This window comes from Rhinolophus sinicus, linkage group LG10 (assembly GCF_036562045.2).
Source record: "Rhinolophus sinicus isolate RSC01 linkage group LG10, ASM3656204v1, whole genome shotgun sequence".
NCBI classification, from domain to species: domain Eukaryota; kingdom Metazoa; phylum Chordata; class Mammalia; order Chiroptera; family Rhinolophidae; genus Rhinolophus; species Rhinolophus sinicus.
In genome coordinates, this window is record NC_133759.1 from 11,495,465 (window position 1) to 11,514,578 (window position 19,114).

General features: G+C 40.5%; 1 protein-coding gene and 1 non-coding gene across 2 annotated transcripts in view; one reads left to right on the forward strand and one right to left on the reverse strand.

The window, feature by feature from the left end:
* Nucleotides 1-19,114, forward strand: part of ULK4 (unc-51 like kinase 4) — a 650,099-nt gene that overhangs the window by 90,566 nt on the left and 540,419 nt on the right. The window lies entirely within an intron of this gene.
* Nucleotides 9,342-9,448, reverse strand: LOC141567397 (U6 spliceosomal RNA). Its single transcript, XR_012489981.1, has one exon. It is a non-coding gene; the product is annotated as a U6 spliceosomal RNA (small nuclear RNA).

The following is a 19,114-nucleotide window of genomic DNA, read 5'->3' on the forward strand; positions in this document are numbered from 1 at the left end:
AAACTGATTTCCTGTATTTTGTCTATTTTTTGGTTGTTTTAGGTGGGAGGGTGAATCCTGTCCCTCGTAGTCCATTAGGGCTGGAAGCAGAAGTTGCTCTTGGCTTTGCTGCCTCTCATCTCTCCTTGTATCCACCATCATTTTATACGCGGACAAATAATATAGTTTCTCAGCAGATGTTCTGCCATCATTTCTTGGATTCACAGTCTGGTCGTTATGTAGCGACTGGAGTGTCTCTTACACAGTATGAATCAACTTTTGTTTCTCCCCTGCTCAGACTCTTCTAATGACATCCTGTCATCCTGAGATAATACCCCTGGCTGCTTACCATGCCCTTTTCTGCCCTCCCTCCTCTAGTTCCTGCCCATTGCTTAGCCCTTGTCTTATACAGCTCTTCTTCGCAGTCACTTTATTCCTGCCATAGTTTCTCTTGTTGCTTTTAAAACAACGAAACCTATGATAGTCACCTGAGGACTGTTCTCCGTTGCCATTCCCTGGGCCCATAATGGACTTCCCCGGATGTTTGCGTGGCTGGCTTCCTCAGGTCTTTCTGGGGTCTGCTCAACTAAGGGTTACTTCTGAGAGCCACCCTGATTATTCCATCTAAAATACCCCTCGTAAACGCAACTCCAGAAACTCTACCTGGAAAGAACTAACCCATGTCAGACCATCAGAGCTGGGGCATAACACATTTGGTCCTCCCAGGAAATTGCTGTGATTTCGTTCTCTGAATGAAAATTTAGAAACTTCAGTAGTGGTGGGAAGATGGTGGCCTGAACGCGTACTCTGACCCGGACCTGCATTCTGCTCACCCTGGAGTAACATAGTCAGAAGGATAAGTGTAGGGGGGTGGCCTGGAAGGTGAGGTAAGGGCGGGCCCCCATCTTCCTTCGCTGTGTGGCAGAGGTGATGTCTTGTCTTTGAAGCCCAGCTGAATACCAGCTCATGGGGCTCCTGGAGGGTCTGAAATGCAGGTGCTTTCCATGTGCGGTTGTTGGGCCCAGTGCTCTGTTCCCAGGAGAGCTGGAGTAGGGCTGCTGTGGGGGCCAGTCTGCCCCAGTCTGTGCATCTCGGGCAGATGACCTCATTTTCCTGTCCTTGAAGAGAACTGTTTCCTCTCACCACCTGCTTTGCCACACCGTGTCCTGATCAGGTGCTGAGTAGGGGAGGAAGTCATGAGTAAGCAGGCAGTTGTCATAGTCCATCGAGAGAGGCAAGAGCAGGCAGCTGCAGAACTAATGGAATAGACAGTTTTAATAAACAAGTTACGAAAACTCTATGCGGAGGCAGGTTTCTGAAATTCAGCAGAAGAACTGAAAGAGAATTGCCTCTGCTGGGGGCGGCATTAGGGATTTGGAAGGCAGCAAGAAAGAACACATCGAACCATGCAAAGCCGATTACAAAGATGGAAAATTCATGTGAAAACAGTAGGAGAGGTGGAGTGTAGGTCCAGGAGACCTCATATGCCCAGTACCGGGGATCTCAGGAGGAGGAAGGGAACAGATGGAGGAGGGTTTCTAATTGAAATGACAGCAGTCATCTCTGCTTGAACAGGTTCTCTTCTGATACTGTACTAACCTGTGAGTAAAGGAGTTAGAAAGTCCCCAAACCACAAGAGCAAAGTGAAAGGGAAAGATGGCCAAAGCAGATGAGCATTGTCACCCGTCTTTTATTTTGGGAGGTGGAAAGCTGGCAAATGAATGTTTGCTAGTTTAGCAGCATGGAGATTGCTGAGATCCCTTATTGTCTGCAGGGGGAAAGGCCACAAGGAGACGTGATTACTGCTTGACAGCTCTGGAGAGGTTGGCAGTTGGGGGTGTACCAGGTACCAAGAGGGAGGTGAGACTCAAGATGGTGAGATCCTGGGCAATCTGCATGAGACTGATTCCCAGCTCTTATCCCTGACTGAACATTAGGAGATGCCTCCTCTTCCACTGCAGCAGGAGACTTGCAATGTATTCTGGGTAGTGTGAATGGGAAAGGCCGCAGATGTGGGGTGTCAGACACAGACAAGAGGGAGATGAGGTGCCTGGTGAGAAATCAGGGGAGTGTACGAAAGCCTGTTTTCTCTGAAGGGTGAGGGCTTCGGCCCCCAGCCCCTGCTTGACTTGCACACTGTTGGCAGCCTGGCTTCCATACTATTGACCAGAGTTTGGAGATTCAGGGAAGATGACCGATCCCCAGTAAAAGCCCCACAAGGGCTGACATTTGGGTATCCCCTACTGCAACTGGTGAGACCTTGCCTGATATTCCTGTACTGGAGCCCATCTGCCCCAAGCCCTATTCCTGCACACATACCTTCCAACAACATGTTAGTGCATCATTTACAACTTAAATGCACAACCAAGAATCACTAGCTAGTTAAGGGGAGCCTCTCACATGGGCACAGAAACCGGAACTTACCAATAAATCACAGGGACTTGGCAGAAGCAGGGACAGAGTTCTGAACAGGCAGTTCCTGGAAATGGGGATGAGGATGGCCCTTAAATCTATGAGTAAATGCTTAATCTTCATGATGAGAGAATTGCACGTTATTACTCCTCATTATAAAGGAAACCACACTGAGGTATCATTTATCACTCAACGCATTGGCAGTGTCTGAAAACGTAATCTCTTGGCGAGGCTGTGGAGAAGCTGGCACGCTCATACATTGCCGGTGGGAATGCAAAGTATTGTAACTATTATGAAGACGAATATGGCAATATCTAGAAATTTTTTTTTACCATTGGCCCAGCCATCTCACTCCTAGGATACACTGTCCAAAGATCTGTTAGCAGACAAGTGAAATGGCATGTGTACCAGGCATTATTTGTTACGGCAAACGCCTGCACACAACGCAGATACCCATCAGCAGGAGACTGGCTGGAGAACTGTGGTCATCCTTGTGTTTTCCATTCCTGCCATGACAACTTGCCACCAACTCAGTGCTTTAAGACAAGGCACATGTATTACTCTGACAGCTCCCACAGGTCAGGAGTCAGGGCTCCGTGTAGCTGGGCCCTCGGCTCACGTCTCACAGACTTGAAGGGCAGGTGTTGGCTGCTCCTGCAGTCTGCATCTGAGCTCGCTGATTGTTGGCAGAATTCTTTTCCTTGTGGCTGTAAGACTGAAGTCCCCATTCCCTTGCTGCTTTTTGGCTGGAGCTTGCTCTCAGCTTCTAGAAGGTGTCCCTCCTCTCCATTGGCAAGTTCCTGGAGCCAGTAGGAACTCTTCTTACACCTTGAATCCCCGCCACCCCCCCACTCTGCAAATGTCTTTGACCTCCCTCTGCTGGCACCAGCCACCTAGAACTCCCCTTTTACAGGTTTCACCAGCTGGGGTTAGACTCATGCAGATAATCTACGTATCTTACGGTGAATTGAATCGGGACTTGAATTACGTCTTCAAACTCTCTAGACCTTACTAACTAGATTAATGTTTGAATAGCTATATAGGGGGGTGAGAATCTTGGGAGAGGGACATCTTTAGGATCCTGCCCACCGCAATCCCTGTCACAGAGGACTCTGCAGCTGTGAAAAGGAACCAGGAGAATCTGTGTACGTAGCCATGGAGGCTTTGCCAGGATCCATTACTATCCTGAAAGAAGCAAGGTACACTGCCTTTTGCATAAGGGAGGTGTGAGAACAAAAGATTTATGCATTTACTAATATTTCCAAAACAAAGAATGGAAGTATAAATAAAAAGAACAAAAATGGTAATTTGTAAGGGCAGGAAGAGAGTAAGAAGCAGGGGCAGGAATGAAAGGTATACTTCTCTGAATGTAACTGTTTTATGATTTCAAGTTAAGAACCGTGTAAGTGTTTTACATAATTAAAAATAACATTAAATCAAAATGACAAAAATAAAGCCATCTCTAAAAATTGAAAACAACCTGTGTATTATCAAGTTTCTGGCATAACTCCTTAGATAAGAGATATTAAAGTGTTAAAGTTACAGTATTTGTCCATGTATTTCTATTGGGATATATATGAGGGGCAAACCCCATTAAGAAATTTTAAACTACATTGTGTTTTTGTTGTCAGTATAATTGTATTGCCATTTTGAAACTATTATTTGTATTTATGTATAGGAAAAGAAAATTAGTAATTATGCCAATTGCAATAAGAACCAAGATTTTCTGCGTAAAAAACCCATACAATTATGAAATAAAAATTAAGTAAAATCCTGTCATCCTTAACTTGAATCAAAAGTATCAGAGTAAAACTCATGATTCTGATATTATGTTATATTAATTTATGATTTTTCTTTCTAAAGAAATTATCTATTTTATAGTTTTATCTACTAAAAACCCAGTACTCAAATTTTAATTCCTAAATGCTATTTTCCACTAAAAGAAACCATGGCCTCTTGTATAAACGGCCTCCAGGTCTCAGACACAGCTATGCATTCAGACAGGAGAGGAACAAATTGAGTCTGAGACATGCTGTCATTCCTGAAAGCAAGGAAGTTATGAAAAACTGCTGAGGTCCTGTTGGAAGAACACAGGAGCCAACTTTAAGGAGCTTCTACTGGCCCAAGATGGAATTTTGAGCATTAAAAGGAATAATGCAATATATTAAACTATCAATGCCAAAATTTTTGAGTTCATAATTATATTTAACAAACAACCCTCATTAGACAGTCACCTTTAGAAAATTGCAAGGGCATACAATCATTATCCTGAACATTATTCAATAAAGGGACAAAATTAGTATTTATCCAGTGTTTAACATATAGATTGTAATTCAGACTAATCAAATAGTTGATTAGGCCAAGTGTTTCTTTATGGAAGTTTTATAGCTAATAAATACAGGAGAAATGATGGAATTCAGAAATCTCCAATTTGCAACCCTAAACTCATGGATAGAATTAATTTTAAAAATAGCAATGAATATTTTTGATAAATCTTTGCATATATGCTTTGACACTTTTCTAGAGTTAACTACCTAGAAGTGGAATTGTTCGGTCTTATGGCAGATGTTCAACTTTTTAAAACAAACGAGCTGTTTTCCCAAATAGTTGTACTATTTTATATTCCAACCACGGTGTATGAGAATTCCAGTTTTTTCACATTCTCGCCAACTCAGTATGGTCATTCTTTTTAATTTGAGCTGTTCTTATACGTGTGTAGTTCTATCTCATTGTGGTTTTAATTTGCATTTCCCTAGTAACTTACAATTTAGAACATCTTTTTATGTGCTTATTTGTCATCTTTATATCTTGCTTGTTTAAATATATGTTCAGTCTTCTGACCTTTTATAAAAATGGATTGTTTTTCTTAATGAGTTTTGGTGTTTTTTTTTTTTTTTTTTTAATATACAGGATACAAGTTTTTTTTTTCTTAAAAAATTTTTTTTTCAATTACAGTTGACATTCAATATATTTTATATTAGTTTCAGGTGTACAGCACAATGGTTAGACATTTATATAATTTAAAAAGCGATCCTCCCAATAAGTCTAGTACTCACCTGGCACGATACATAGTTAGTACAATATTATTGACTATATTCCCTATGCTGTACTTTGCATCCTCATGACTGTTTTGTAACTACCAATTTGTATTTCTTAAGCCCGTCACCTTTTTCACCCAGATCTCCAATCCTTCTCCCATTTGGCAAACATCAGTTTGTTCTCTGAGGATACAAGTTTTTTATGAGATAAGTGACTTGCAAATATTTTCTTTCCCTGTGGCTTTTCTATCCTCTAATGGTGTCTTTCAAAGAGCATAAAGATCCAAATGTAAATAGATAAACACATTGTGGCATATTTGTACAAGGGAATACTTAGCAGTAAACACTTTTTAAGAACGGAACGGTTTATCCTACTTGTAAGCTAACCAGTGAACCTGCCAGTTTCATAGATGCGGGCAGAAGACACGAGACTCCTGGGTCAGACGCAAAGGACGTTATCACCCAAAGCACATCAGGCAGCATGAGGGTTATGTTTGAATTGGCTCCTCTCAACTCCTAAGTCCCATAGTGGGGAGAATGAGGTGAAGTCAGGCCCAAGTGGATGCTATGCACAAAGGGAAGCAGTTGTGTCACTGAGGAGCCCCAGTATTAGGAAACCCCCAGTTTTGTAAGGGGTACTGGCAAACCTGCCTAACCTTTACACCCAGAAAGAGACACTAGCTTTATAATCCTGGTAGGGAAATAAATCTGTACTCCTGGAGGGAGACATTATATTTTCCAAAGCTATTTGCTATACAAACATCAGCAAAGATAGTTGGAAACAAAAGCTGTCAGTATCTATTCACAAGACATGCAGAAATGCAAGAGATCCATGGAGAATTTTCTCCCCACATTATTGCTATGGTAATTCTTTGTTCAGTGTTTTAAGAAACTGCCAAACTCTTTTCCAGAGTGGCTGTACCATCTTACATCCCCACCAGCAAGGTATGAGTAATCCAATTTTTCTACATCCTCGACAGCATTTGGTATTTATTGCCATTTTATATTTTAGTCACTCTCATAGGTGCGTAGTGATAATAGGTGTGTAGTAATATCTCATTGTGGTTTTAATTTTCATTTCCCTAACTGCTAATGATGCATATCTTTTTATCTGTTTATTTTCCTTCTCTATATCCTCTTACGTGAAATGTCTGTTCATATCTTGCTTAATTTCAAATTTTTCTTGCACATGAGTTTTGCACATTCTTTACATATTTTAGGTGTGAGTCCACTGTTGGATATATGGTTTGCAAGTATTTTCTCCCAGTGTATAGCTTGTCTTTCCATCCTCTTATCAGAGTCTTCTGCAGAACAAAAGTTGTTAATTTTGCTGAAGGCTTCTTTATCAATTTTTCCTTTCATGCTCTCACTATCAAGTCTAAGAATTCTGTGTAGATCCCAAAGATTTCCATTGTTCTTTCTAAAATTTTTATATTTGGATGCTTTACATTTAAGTTTGTCATCCATTTTGAGTTAATTTCCATATAAACTGTGAGATTTAGGATATTTTGTTGTTCTTTATTTTGCCTGTGCATATCTAATTATTTAGCACTATTTGAAAAGGCTGTCTTTCCTAAGTAAATTACTTTTGCTTCTTGTCAAAAATCAGTTGGGCATATTTGTGTGGGTCTACTTCTGGGTTCTGGGTTCTGTTCCATTCATCTGTGTGTCTATCCTCCACCAATACTGTTCTGTCATGATTACGGTATCTATAGAGTAAGCCTTAATATTGGGTAGAGTGATTCCTTCCATTTTATTCCTTTTCTGTCGGGACTGTTTTAGCTATTTTAGGGGCTGTATGTGTTTGTGTATAAGTTTTAAAGTAAGCTTGCCAAAACTTTGGTGAAATTTTGATAGGAATTGCCTTAAACCAATGTGTCAATTTAGGGAGAGTTGACATATTTACTACGTTGCCATCCAATCTATGAACATGATCTGTCTCTCCATTTATTTAGGTCTTTTTAGCTTTCTTTTACTAGAATTTTGTAATTTTCAGTAGACAGGTTCTGTACATGTTTTGTTAGTTGTATGCCTTATATTTCCGTTTGGGGGGAGCAATTGTAAATGGTATTGTTTTAATTTTAGTTCCCACATGTTAATTGTTAGTATATAGAAATATATACTAACCATGTATTGATTTTTATATTTTAAAACCTTGCTGAACTCACTTTTTCATTCTTGGTGGTTTTTGTAGATTCTGGGAGATTTTCTACATAACAATCATGTAAATAAGCACAGTTTTATTCTTTCTTTTCTAATCTGGGTGCCCCCCTTTTGTTCTTGCTTTACTGAAGTGGCTAGAACTTGCAGTACTGGGCTGAAGAAGAGTGGTGAGAGCGGATGCCCTCTTTGTCTCTGATCTTAGAGGGAGAGGAGTGTTTTCTGCTAAGTATCATTTTAGCTCTAGATTTTTTTGTAGATGTTCTTTATCAACTGGAGGAAGGTCCTCTTTATTCCCATCTTCTATTCACAGTTTGTTGACTCTTTTCCCCCCTTTAATTATGGATGAGTGTTGGATTTTGTCAAGTGCTTTTTCTGCACCAATTAATATGACAGTATGTTTCTTTCTTTTTTTTAAACCTGTTGCATTGCATTAATTGTAATGCATCTTTGGGGTGGATTTCTTATTTTCCTATTTTGAGTTTGCCAGATTCTTGAATCCGGATATTTTGCCTATTAGGAGACTCTGTGTCCTTACTTCATTCTGTGTCATTAAGACTTGTTGTTGATAGGTAGTGATAGAGGTCCAGCTCGTCCCTGGACCCCACTGACACTAACCTGATGGGGAATCAGATTACTGCCTGGTCCTGCCGGTTGGGGAATGGTAGCTCAGATGACTTCCTGCTCAGACATGCTGACACTATCCCTGCAGGGAACTTGCAGAGTGGTTTGCTTTGACTGGGCAGAGAATGAAGGATCAGCCGCCTGCTCCGTGTCAAGGGCACTAGCCCTGCAGGGGAATGAAGTCACTGCTTCCTGCTCCTGCTGAGGAGATGATGGCAAATCAGCTCTGTTTGCCCTCCTCACCCCCAGCCCGGGAATTGGAGTCGTCATCCACTTCCCTGATGGGCTCCGTGGAAACTGTGGGGAAGGGAGAGGTGGAGGGTTGTAAGTGGTGCTCCTTTGGTGTTTCACCAGATTAGGGCAGCTATTGCCAAAGAGGTTTTCTGCTGGACCATCTTTTTACTGGTTCTGTGGCTAGGCGAAACAGGCTTTTTTGGGCGGGGGGCAGCTCTGGGTTGGAGGCTTCTGTAGCACTCTTTCCTAAATATACGAATGAGAGGTAATAAGGAACCCAAAGACAGTCACTGCCATGCTGTTCTTCAAATCCTCCATTCTCTTCAAGAAAGGTAGTCCCCCTTCTTCTCCCCACCTCTCACAGTCTTCCTATATTTGTTTTTAGATTGTGTCCAGAGATTTTCAGTTATAAGAGGGAGGGCCTGGGAGGATTGGGTCTACTCTGTCTTGGCAGAACTGGAAATCCGAAGTCACTTGTAAACATTGCTCATGGAAACGCGAATTGCTCCAACGTTTTGCAAAGTAACTTAGAATCATCCACGACTTTCAATAATACCTATCACTTTGGATCCAACAGGCCTGCATTTGGTTTTTGGCTGTTAGAAATAGAGGTATGAATTGTTCCTATGCATGAGGGTGTCCAATGTAGCATTGTTTCTAGTGGTCAGTGCCTGGAAATACAGTTAATGTCCATTGGTATTGAAATACTTCAATAAATGATGGTATAGCTATGATATAGTAGGTGATTCATTTTATTAACTTGGAGGGATGTTCATTATATATAGATAAGTGAAAAAGTGAAAGCGCAATTACATTAATTATGAAGTTATTTTATAAAACAAATAAAAATGGCAAAACTCTTCTACTTGTGTGTGTTTGTATAACATTTTTTTTTTAAATGTGGAGCGCTTCACGAATTTGTGTGTCATCCTTGCGCAGGGGCCGTGCTGATCTTCTCTGTATCGTTCCAATTTTAGTATATGTGCTGCCGAAGCGAGCACTGTATAACATTTTATTAACAAGAATACATGGGAGGATAATAACAAATCTAGTTATCTGAGGAGAGTGGGATAGGGGTGTTGTTTGTTATATTTATTCATTTTTATTTTTAGCTTTATTATAAAAGCATATTTCACTATTGTAAATAAGAAAAAAATATAATGAAGCAAAAGAACAAAAACTAAAGAACAATAGGCACCAATTGATTTTGGAGGATTAGAGCTATCGGTGGTCAAATTTTTTGCACTTTGTAGATTCAATGTAGCAATACAGATTACGGCCAGAAATACATAGGCAGCCAGTGCAGACTATGGAAAGATGGCTGCTGTTTGTTCCTTTGTGCTTTGCAGCCCATGTGTTACATTTGTATGCATATAAAACACAAAGTTGAATATAAAGGTATGAATATAAAGGCTTCAGGCCAGAGAGATGTTAAAAGTCTCTGTGATGAGTTTATATGGAAAAATGTTCTCCATTCCCTACCTGTCCCTTGAAACGCCATTAGCCCCTGGAGTTCTGAGCTCACCATGATGCTTCCGTCTGCCTGGGAACTGAAGCCTCACATCAGGAGCCCACGACAACCTTTGCTACATTAGGGAGATAATTTTTCCTGCGTATCACCATCACCATCAGCCTTCTATGGATTAAATTTCAGCACATTTTTTATGATGTTGGCTCTCAAATCTTTCTAGCGTGACAGGCTGTGAAATCAAGCTGTCAGAATCCGATAAAAATGCTAGGATAGTCCCCGAATGTCCACCTATTTCTTCAAATGGCTTCATGCTCATATTGAATATGGCAGGTGATAAAATAGGGTCTTATATGTCTCTAGGAATGATAATCCTTTCAGAGGATGAATAGTCTTGTAAGTTCATTGTATAGGTTTGCTGGGAGCCTGAAATGTCAGTGCCTGCGATGGATCTGGTTTTCCTAAAGGTTTTCTCTCCCTTCCCGTAGCAGCGCTATTAATATGGTAATCAGTGAAATAAAAAAAAAAGTCTGCTTTGATCTTGAAAGACCGATTTAAAAAAAAAAGAAATTTTTGCTCTGTGTAATTGGTGAACTGTGTGGGAAAAAATTATCTTCTCAGCTTACACTATACAAAAGTCAATTCCAGATGGATTAAAGAATTATATACCAAAAAGAAACTATAAACAGCTGGAAGAAAATATGTTTAAATATGGGTAAGGAAAGCTTTTTTGAGTAGCAAAGCAATGAAAGAAACCATAAAAGGAAACACTGATCGTTTGGCTATATATGGATTAGAAACTTTTATATCCCCCCCAAAACATAAATAAATCTCATGCTAACAAAATCTGTAAATTTTTGCATCATATATATAGCAAAGAGTTAATCTATGTACTATAAAGAGATTCATCAAGAAGTAAACAGATATTCAGCCTCATGAGTAATCGAAGAAATGCAAATTAAAATGATAGCGAATTTCTACCCATCATACTGTCCACATCTTACATCCACAGTACAGATGGAGGGACAACTTTTAACCACTTGGTGAGGCTACTTTCTGAGGGCATTTAAAAATGAAAACTATGGCTCAGTAGTTCCACTGTCATAGATAAACTCGAATAACAGGTTTGCACTTTCCTGGGGAGATTAAGTACCTGAAAGGTGCGACTCTGCCTTTTCTTGGTTGCTGAGGTTTTTACTAACTTTAGCTGTTAGATATAGAAGCAGCTGATAGAGGTTCTTCGGAGAACCCCTGGGTCTGTGTTGGCCCAGGCCTCACAGTTTGGCAGCAACCCAGTTTTCTCTTGTTAATCACGATCACGCACTGGTTTTTTGTTTTGTTTTTCCGCATGTGGCTATTTAATTTTACTTATTCTTTCATTTTTTTATTGTTAGTTTCAGGTGTGCAAAACAACATACTGATTAGACACTTACACCCCTCACAAAGTGATAACCCCAACAAGTCTGCTACCCCTCTGACACCCTACATAGTTGTTACAATACCATTCACTGTATTCCCTATGCTGTACTTTACATCCCATGACTATATATGTCTTTTTAAATATAGTTGACATTCACTATTATTTTATATTAGTTTCAGGTGTACAGTGCAGTGGTTAGGCATTTATATAATTTCTGAAGCGATCCCCCCAGTCAGTCTAGTACCCATGTGACATCATACATAGTTTTTAGATTATTGACTATATTCCCCAAACCATATTTCACATCCCCATGACTATTTTGCAGCTACCAATTTGTACTTCTTAATCCCGTCACCTTTCTCACCCAAGCCCACAACCTCTCTCCTGTCTAGCAACCATCAGTTTGTAACCTGTATATTTGACTCTATTTCTGTTTTATTTGTTCATTTATTCCATTCTTTATATTCCACATATAAGTGAGATCATGTGATATTTGTCTTTCTCAGTCTGACTTATTTCACTTAGCATAATATCCTCTAGGTCCATCCATATTTTTGCAAATGGTAATATTTCATTCTTTTTTTATGGCAGAGTAATACTCCATTACATAAATGTACTACAATCTTTCTCTTTTTCTTCGTTTTTTTTAAAAGGCAGGTTCCTGACTGCCACTGTAGACTCACAGAATCAGAAATTCCAGGGACCGTACTGGGAATATGGTTTTTTAAAAAAAATTTTATTGGGGAATATTAGGGAACAGTGTGTTTCTCCAGGGCCCATCAGCTCCCAGTCGTTGTCCTTCAATCCAGTTGTGGAGGGCGCAGCTCAGCTCCAAGTCCAGTCGCCGTTTTCAATCTTTACTTGCAGGGTGTGCAGCCCACCATCCCATGCAGGAATTGAACTTGCAACCTTGTTGTTGAGAGCTCGTGCTCTAACCAACTGAGCCATCCGGCCACCCCTCTGGAAGCTCAGTGGCAGCTCATTGTCTTCAGTCTAGTTGTGGAGGGCGCAGCTCACTGGCCCATGTGGGAATCGAACCAGCAACCCTGTTGTTCAGAGCTTGTGCTCTAACCAACTCCCATGTACCATAGCTTCTTTATCCAATCATCTATTGATGGGCATTTCGATTGTTTCCATAGCTTGGCTATTGTGCAGTAAACATAAGGGTGCATGTATTTTTTCGAATTAGTGTTTTAGATTTCTTTGGATCAATATCCAGGAGTGGAATTGCTGGGTCATAAGGTACTTCTATATTTAATTTTTTTGAGGAACGTCCATACTGTTTTTTATAGTAGTTGCACCAATTTGCAATCTCACCAACAGTGCACAAGGGTTCCCTTTTCTCCATATCCTCACCAACACTTGTTGTTCGTTGATTTATTAATGATGGCCATTCTGACAGGAGTGAAGTGGTATCTCATTGTGGTTTTTATTTGCGTTTCTCTGATGATTAGTTATGTTGAGCATCTTTTCATATGTCTGTTGGTCATCTGTATGTCCTCTCTGGAGAAATGTCTATTCAGGTCCTCTGCCCATTTTTTAATTGGATTTCTTTTTAGTGTTGAGTTATATGAGTGTTTTTTATAAATTTTGGAAAGTAATCCCTTTTTAGATGTATCATTGGCAAATATCTTCTCCCATTCAGTAGGATGTCTTTTCATTTTGTTGATGGTTTCGTTTGTTGTGAGAAAAACTTTTTAATTTAATGTAATCCCATTTGTTTATTTTTTCTTTTGTTTCCCTTGCCTGACAAGACATATCAATAAAAACATGACTAAGGATAATGTCTGAGCGTTTACATCCTATATGTTCTTCTAGGAGCCTTATGGTTTCGGGTCTTACATTTAAGTCTTAATCCATTTTGAGTTTATTCTTGTATATGGTTTGAGAAGATGGTCTAGTTCCATTTTTCTGTCTAGTTTTCCAAGCACCATTTATTGAATACACTGTCTTTACTCCAATGTAAATTCTTGCTTCCTTTGTCATAGATTAAATGACTATATAGGTGTGGGTTTATTTCTAGACTCTCTATTCTGTTCCATTGATCTATGTGTCTGTTTCTATGCCAGTACCACGCTGTTTGGATTACTGTGGCCTTGGAGTATAATTTGGTAGCAGGTAGCATGATACTTCCACTTTGTTCTTCTTTCTCAGGATTGCTGTGACTATTTGGGGTTTTTATGGTTCCATATAAATTTTAGGATTATTCTGATTCTGTGAAAAATGCCATTGGTACTATCACTAACTCTTAACTAATAGAGCAACCCTCTTCATTTTCAAAAATGGAGTTGCGTCCTCTGGTGGAAACTTACCTTCCTTGGAATGAACCAGGGTCATGGAGATTGGGAGAAAAATCCTGTGAGTGGGTTATTAGGTGTAAGAGTGAGAGGTGAGAGGTGGTCACTCCTTTTACCTCTTGATTCCCAGACCTGTGTGTTTTGACTATGGGAGAGACAAAAGCATACGATATGTTTTGTTTGCTGATTCAAACATATGCTTCACTGTTGTGAGATAGAACCCAGTTTTACATTGTTGTTTCCCAGCTGGCACCATGACTGAATAGGCCATTTCTTCTTTCAATCAAGCCAGTTGCTTCTGGGCGATGGAGTACTTGCTGAGATGAGTGAATTTCATGGGCCTAAGCACCTTACCACACCTCTTGTGCTATCAATAAGTTCCTTGATCAAATACAGTGTTATATTGATTACCGAGGTGATAAGGCATTTCTTAAGTCTATTCTTAGTGGCTCTGGCAGAAGCTTACGGGCAGGGAAAGCAAGTCCATTTCCAGGATACGTAACTATTCCAGTGAGGAGAGTGGACTGCTTCTTCCATAAACCAACTTGTTGTTAGATGACTAATTGGTCACCCCGGGAAATGGGGCCACGCTGGGGCTTTACCCCGTCGGCTGGAGTAGCAGTACCCAGATGAGGAGCATTTCTTTTGCGGAGCCTCTGCATATCCTCCATGGTCGCCACCTTGACCACTTTGCACTTGGGCCCACTGAGCGAGCCCTAGGGTGGCTGAGAAAGTCTTGACTGACATGTGCCTCCTCTGACTGAGAGTCTCCTCTGATGTGGATGCTGTTTAGTGGGTATCCACATGGTGCACAGTTGTCTTCATGCTTTGTACCCATTCCTCAGAATTTCTTGTCACCAGTCTTCAAATCTTGTTCTTTCTAATTCCCTGACCATTCTATCAAGCTATTAGCCAGTGCCGGTGAATCAGCATACATCTGTACTTCTAGACATATCTCAGTTTAAACACAGGGTACAAGAAATTGTGTTGTTTGAAGTTCTGCTCACTGGGAGGATTTCCTCTTCAGGAACTCTTCTGATTTGGTGAATAGTGCTGCTGCAGTCTACTTCGATTTGGTGCTACCACGTTGTACTGAACCAGTCACTAATCAGGCTCAGTGCTTCTCCTCTTCAGTCAGCTGGTCATAAATCTTAATCAGGTTCAAGAGCGGGGAGGCAATACAGAAGAGTATGTGTAGAAGGAATCTAAGCCACCTACTCATGCAGCTGAGTAGTCCATTCTGGACATTTCCAAGCTCAGTCTCATATTGATCAATCCACTTGATGATGGATTACTGCTGTGCATGCCCAACCTAGTGGCTTGGTGTGTCAGATTAGGAATAGCTAATTCAGGTCGTGGGTCATGTGATGTCAGTTGTCATGTGCTTATTGTGTATCAGGAGGTGCTTCTCAAAAGAATAGCAATCTGCCCATGAGAATGTGCTTTGCTCTAAAGCCCAGTCTTAGTCCGTCTGCTGTAACAAAATCCCACAGACCAGTAGCTTATAAACAACAGAAAGTTATGTCTCACAGTTCTGGAGGCTGGGAGTCTGAGATCAGGGTGCCAGCATGGTGGGATGAAGGCCCTCTTCTGGGTCGCAGACTTTTCGTTGTATCCTCACATGGAGGAAGGGACTAGCGAGCTCTGTGGAATCTCTATTTTATAAGGGCACTAATGTCATTCATGAGGACTCTACCTTCATGACCTAATCACCTTCCACATATCACCTAATCATGCCTAACATCATCACAGTGGGTGCTAGGATTTCAACATATGAATTTTGGGGCAGACACAAACCTTCAGACCCTAGCAACCCCAAAGCTCTGTGCTGTGATTACTTATTGGTGCTTCTCCAGGGCTCCATATAGCACTCCTATTTTTCACAGTCACTCTGAGTGTTACTACATCTGTTGGTCAGAAGGCCCACATGGCAGAGCAGCTTACACTGCAGGTCGGGATTGTAGCAGAGCGTTTCTTCACTCCAGCTCCATTCAAACCTAGCAGGGTTATGGATTCCTCAGAAAATGAGCTGGGACACATTCAAAGGTGGTATGTACTGCCTCCTAAGTTCACAAAGGCCTACTTTTATGGTCACAGTCAGTAGAAGATGCAATGACCTGTCTTTGACTTGGAGGGATGTCCCGACATGCTTTGACCATCGAGTCCTAGAAACTTCACGGAGGACTAGCAGCCCATAGATTTTTATGGGGTTTATCTACCTCTCATGTGTCTTACTAAGCCAGCTGTCTTATTTGCTACTAACTGTTCCTCAGGTCCAATCAGCTTAATTTCATCATAGTACGGTACAGGTGTGACATTTGCTGGGACATCAAGATGAGCTGGCATAGCTCAAAGGCAAGACTGAATATTTACTGTTCACTCTGATGAGTAAAAGCGGACACATGCTGGTGGATTTTTCAAATTGATGCACAGAAAAATCCTTTGCAGGTCAACAGCAACGGAGATGCCAGGGCAAAGTTGATTTGCTCCAGAAGAGATACTAAATCTTAAGTTGCAGCAGCAATTGGAGTCACAACCTGTTTATATTTTGGATGATCCACAGTCATTCAAGATCCATCACAGTCATTTTCTAAGATTCTGCCCAGGCCAAATAGACAACTTAAATGGGGAGATAATAGATTTTATCACCCTTCCACCTCTCAATTTTTGGCTGTTGGTGTTAATTTCTATAATTTGGTTTTCTGCTGATATGGGTTACTGTCTTGTTAGAGAAGGGACATGTCCAGGGACTTCCATTTTCCCCTTCTTACCGTCATAGCCCTCACTGCTCTGATCAGATAGCAAATGTATAGATTCTGCTCCTTGCTAAGCATGTCTATTCCAGTTGTACATTTAGGAACTGAATAAATAATCCAGGTAGGTCTGTAGATATGCTGGGTCACTCTAATTTGAATTGGGACCCAAACTCCACTTGTCACCTGACTACCGTAAGCTGAGAGATAATAGCTTTAATCACAAATAGAAGTATTGGATTGGATGGTGAGTTTGCTGAGGGTTCTGATGGGCAGATGGAAGAGAGGAAAAGTGCACCTTATATTTAAAGTACAAGTTTTTCCTGCTTGATGAAAACAACATCTATGAGTCAAAGAAGGTGCAGTGGATAGATTAAAATGGGCTTAGAGTGAAGTGAGCACAGAAAAGTGTGCTGTTTGATTCTCTGGCAATAGTGTATGGTTAGGGCAAGGAACCAGTTGTGAAGTTGTCCAGGAGGAATCCAAATGGGGTGGGCATCCAGTTGACATCTTATCCCCGTAGCATACTGCACGTGGGGAGATCTGCAGTAGAAATAGACAGTGGAGCGGTCCATTGGTGGGGTACAGTGAGTGCAGTAGAGTGCAAAGGGAGTGGGGGTGTCCAAGGGGGTAGAAATGGAGGGGGGGCTTATATGCATGATGGCATCTCCCAGGAGGAGCCGGAATAAGTTAGGTCAGTAGTGTGGCTTATCCATTTCTAACGCCCATATGATTGACTTCCCATATGCAAATGTGCTGTTCTCTCAACAGCAGAGTGTTGGAATCTTGTCTCTCGTCACCATTTCCGGGCAGTCCGTTCTTCTCTCTTGAGTGCCTTTCTGTTTCTCCTTTTCACCTGCACACTCGTAACTCCTAGGTGCCTGTCTGGCTTCCTCTCTCTAATACTTTACGCCATTATTAGATGAATAGTCCTCAAATGCCACTTTCATCTAAGTCATTCTTTGCTTGAAAAACTTTCCTTCCTGAGGTCCCCCTTTGATCCATCTCCTTTTAGTTAGCATGGCTTTTGTGCCGGGGTTTCTAGTACACAGTTCATTTATTTATTTATTATTTTTTTGCCACATTATATAGAGAATACTTTCTTAGTTTCTGTAATCAAACTCGCGTAGATAGAACCTTACATATATAATACGGTATGTTACCCCTGTACTACTAGACAAACTTATGTTTAATGTTTCTAGACCAATGTGGCTATTTATTTCTGTAAATGGCAACGCAACATGGTCCAACTGGGAAACTTTTTCCAAAGTTGACAGCACAGTTAAAGTTTCCAAAAATTCAAATTATATATACATATGGGTATATACATATTTATTTATATAAAAAGACCAATAACAGGATGTTATGCGTCAATAGCAACAACAGCTTTTCCAGGCTTTGCAGTCATCTGAACAACATTATAGAGATATCCAGCACACTCCATTAAAACAACAAAAAAAAAGATGAAAAACAAAACCCCAGGAAACAGTCAAGTTCTGTTACTGTTGTGGTACCTGGCACCAGTTTTTGTTTTTATTAGCTTCTCAGTCATCGTCTGGAAAGAAAATGTTCTAGAATAGCGTCATTAAAAACAGCTCTGATAAAGCATGGCCACTATTGTGTATCATAAAGCAGGTATCAGATACTTTCCATTCACAGAGGTGTGATACAGTACTGTCCTACTAGAGGATACAATTTAAAAAGGCATTATTTGAGACTGGATTTTACTTTTCCAGCAGAGGGCCCAAAGGATGGTATGACACAGCTCTGGTATAGAAATGCACCTTCTTAAATGGGATTTCCTTTCATTAGTGGCTGAGTTCTAGGTACTCACTGCTCTTCATGAATATCAGCTTAAAACCATTTAAAAAGGACAAAACCACAAAAAACCAAAACCATTGGATTCATACAAAGGTGACCAAGTGAAGGCAAGCAAGACTCAACCTAACTAATATTCTACCAAACCTGTTCTGTTTGGATGGTAAAAGCTCCATGGAAGAAAGGAGAGGCCAAGCAGTCCTTCAAAGCTTTCGGCCACAACCGAACACAGCATCATTTCAAACAAGCAGGAGCCAAACCCTGCCCTTGTGGATACGTTCAAGGATGCCGCCATCACTTGTCTCCTAATCATACCATTTCTGGGCAGTCCGTTCTGCTCGCTTGAGTTCCTTTCTGTTTCTCCTTCCATGTGTCCCCAAAAATAAGGCCTAGCTGGACCATCAGCTCTAATGCATCTTTTGGAACAAAAATTAATATAAGACCCAGTATTATATTTATTATATTATATTATATTATATTATATTATATTATATTATATTATATTATATTATATTATATTATATTATATTATATTATATTATATTATACCTGGTCTTACATTATATTAAAATAGGACTGGGCCTTATATTAATTTTTGCTCCAAAAGACTCATTAGAGCTGTTGGTCTGATTAGGTCTTATTTTTCAGGGAAACACAGTTTTTACCTGCACACATGTGACTCCTAATTACCTGTCTGGCTTCTTCTCTCCAATCCTTTATCTACGCCACTATTAGATTAATATTCCTCAAATGGCACTTTCATCTGAGTCATTCCTTTGCTTTAAAAACTTTCCTTCCTGCAGTTTCCCTGTGATCCCTGTCCTCTTAGTTAGCATGGCTTTTGTGCCAGGCTTTCTGGTACGCAGTTCATTTAAACAAAGTTCTCATAGATGTCAGAAACTCACCTCTTC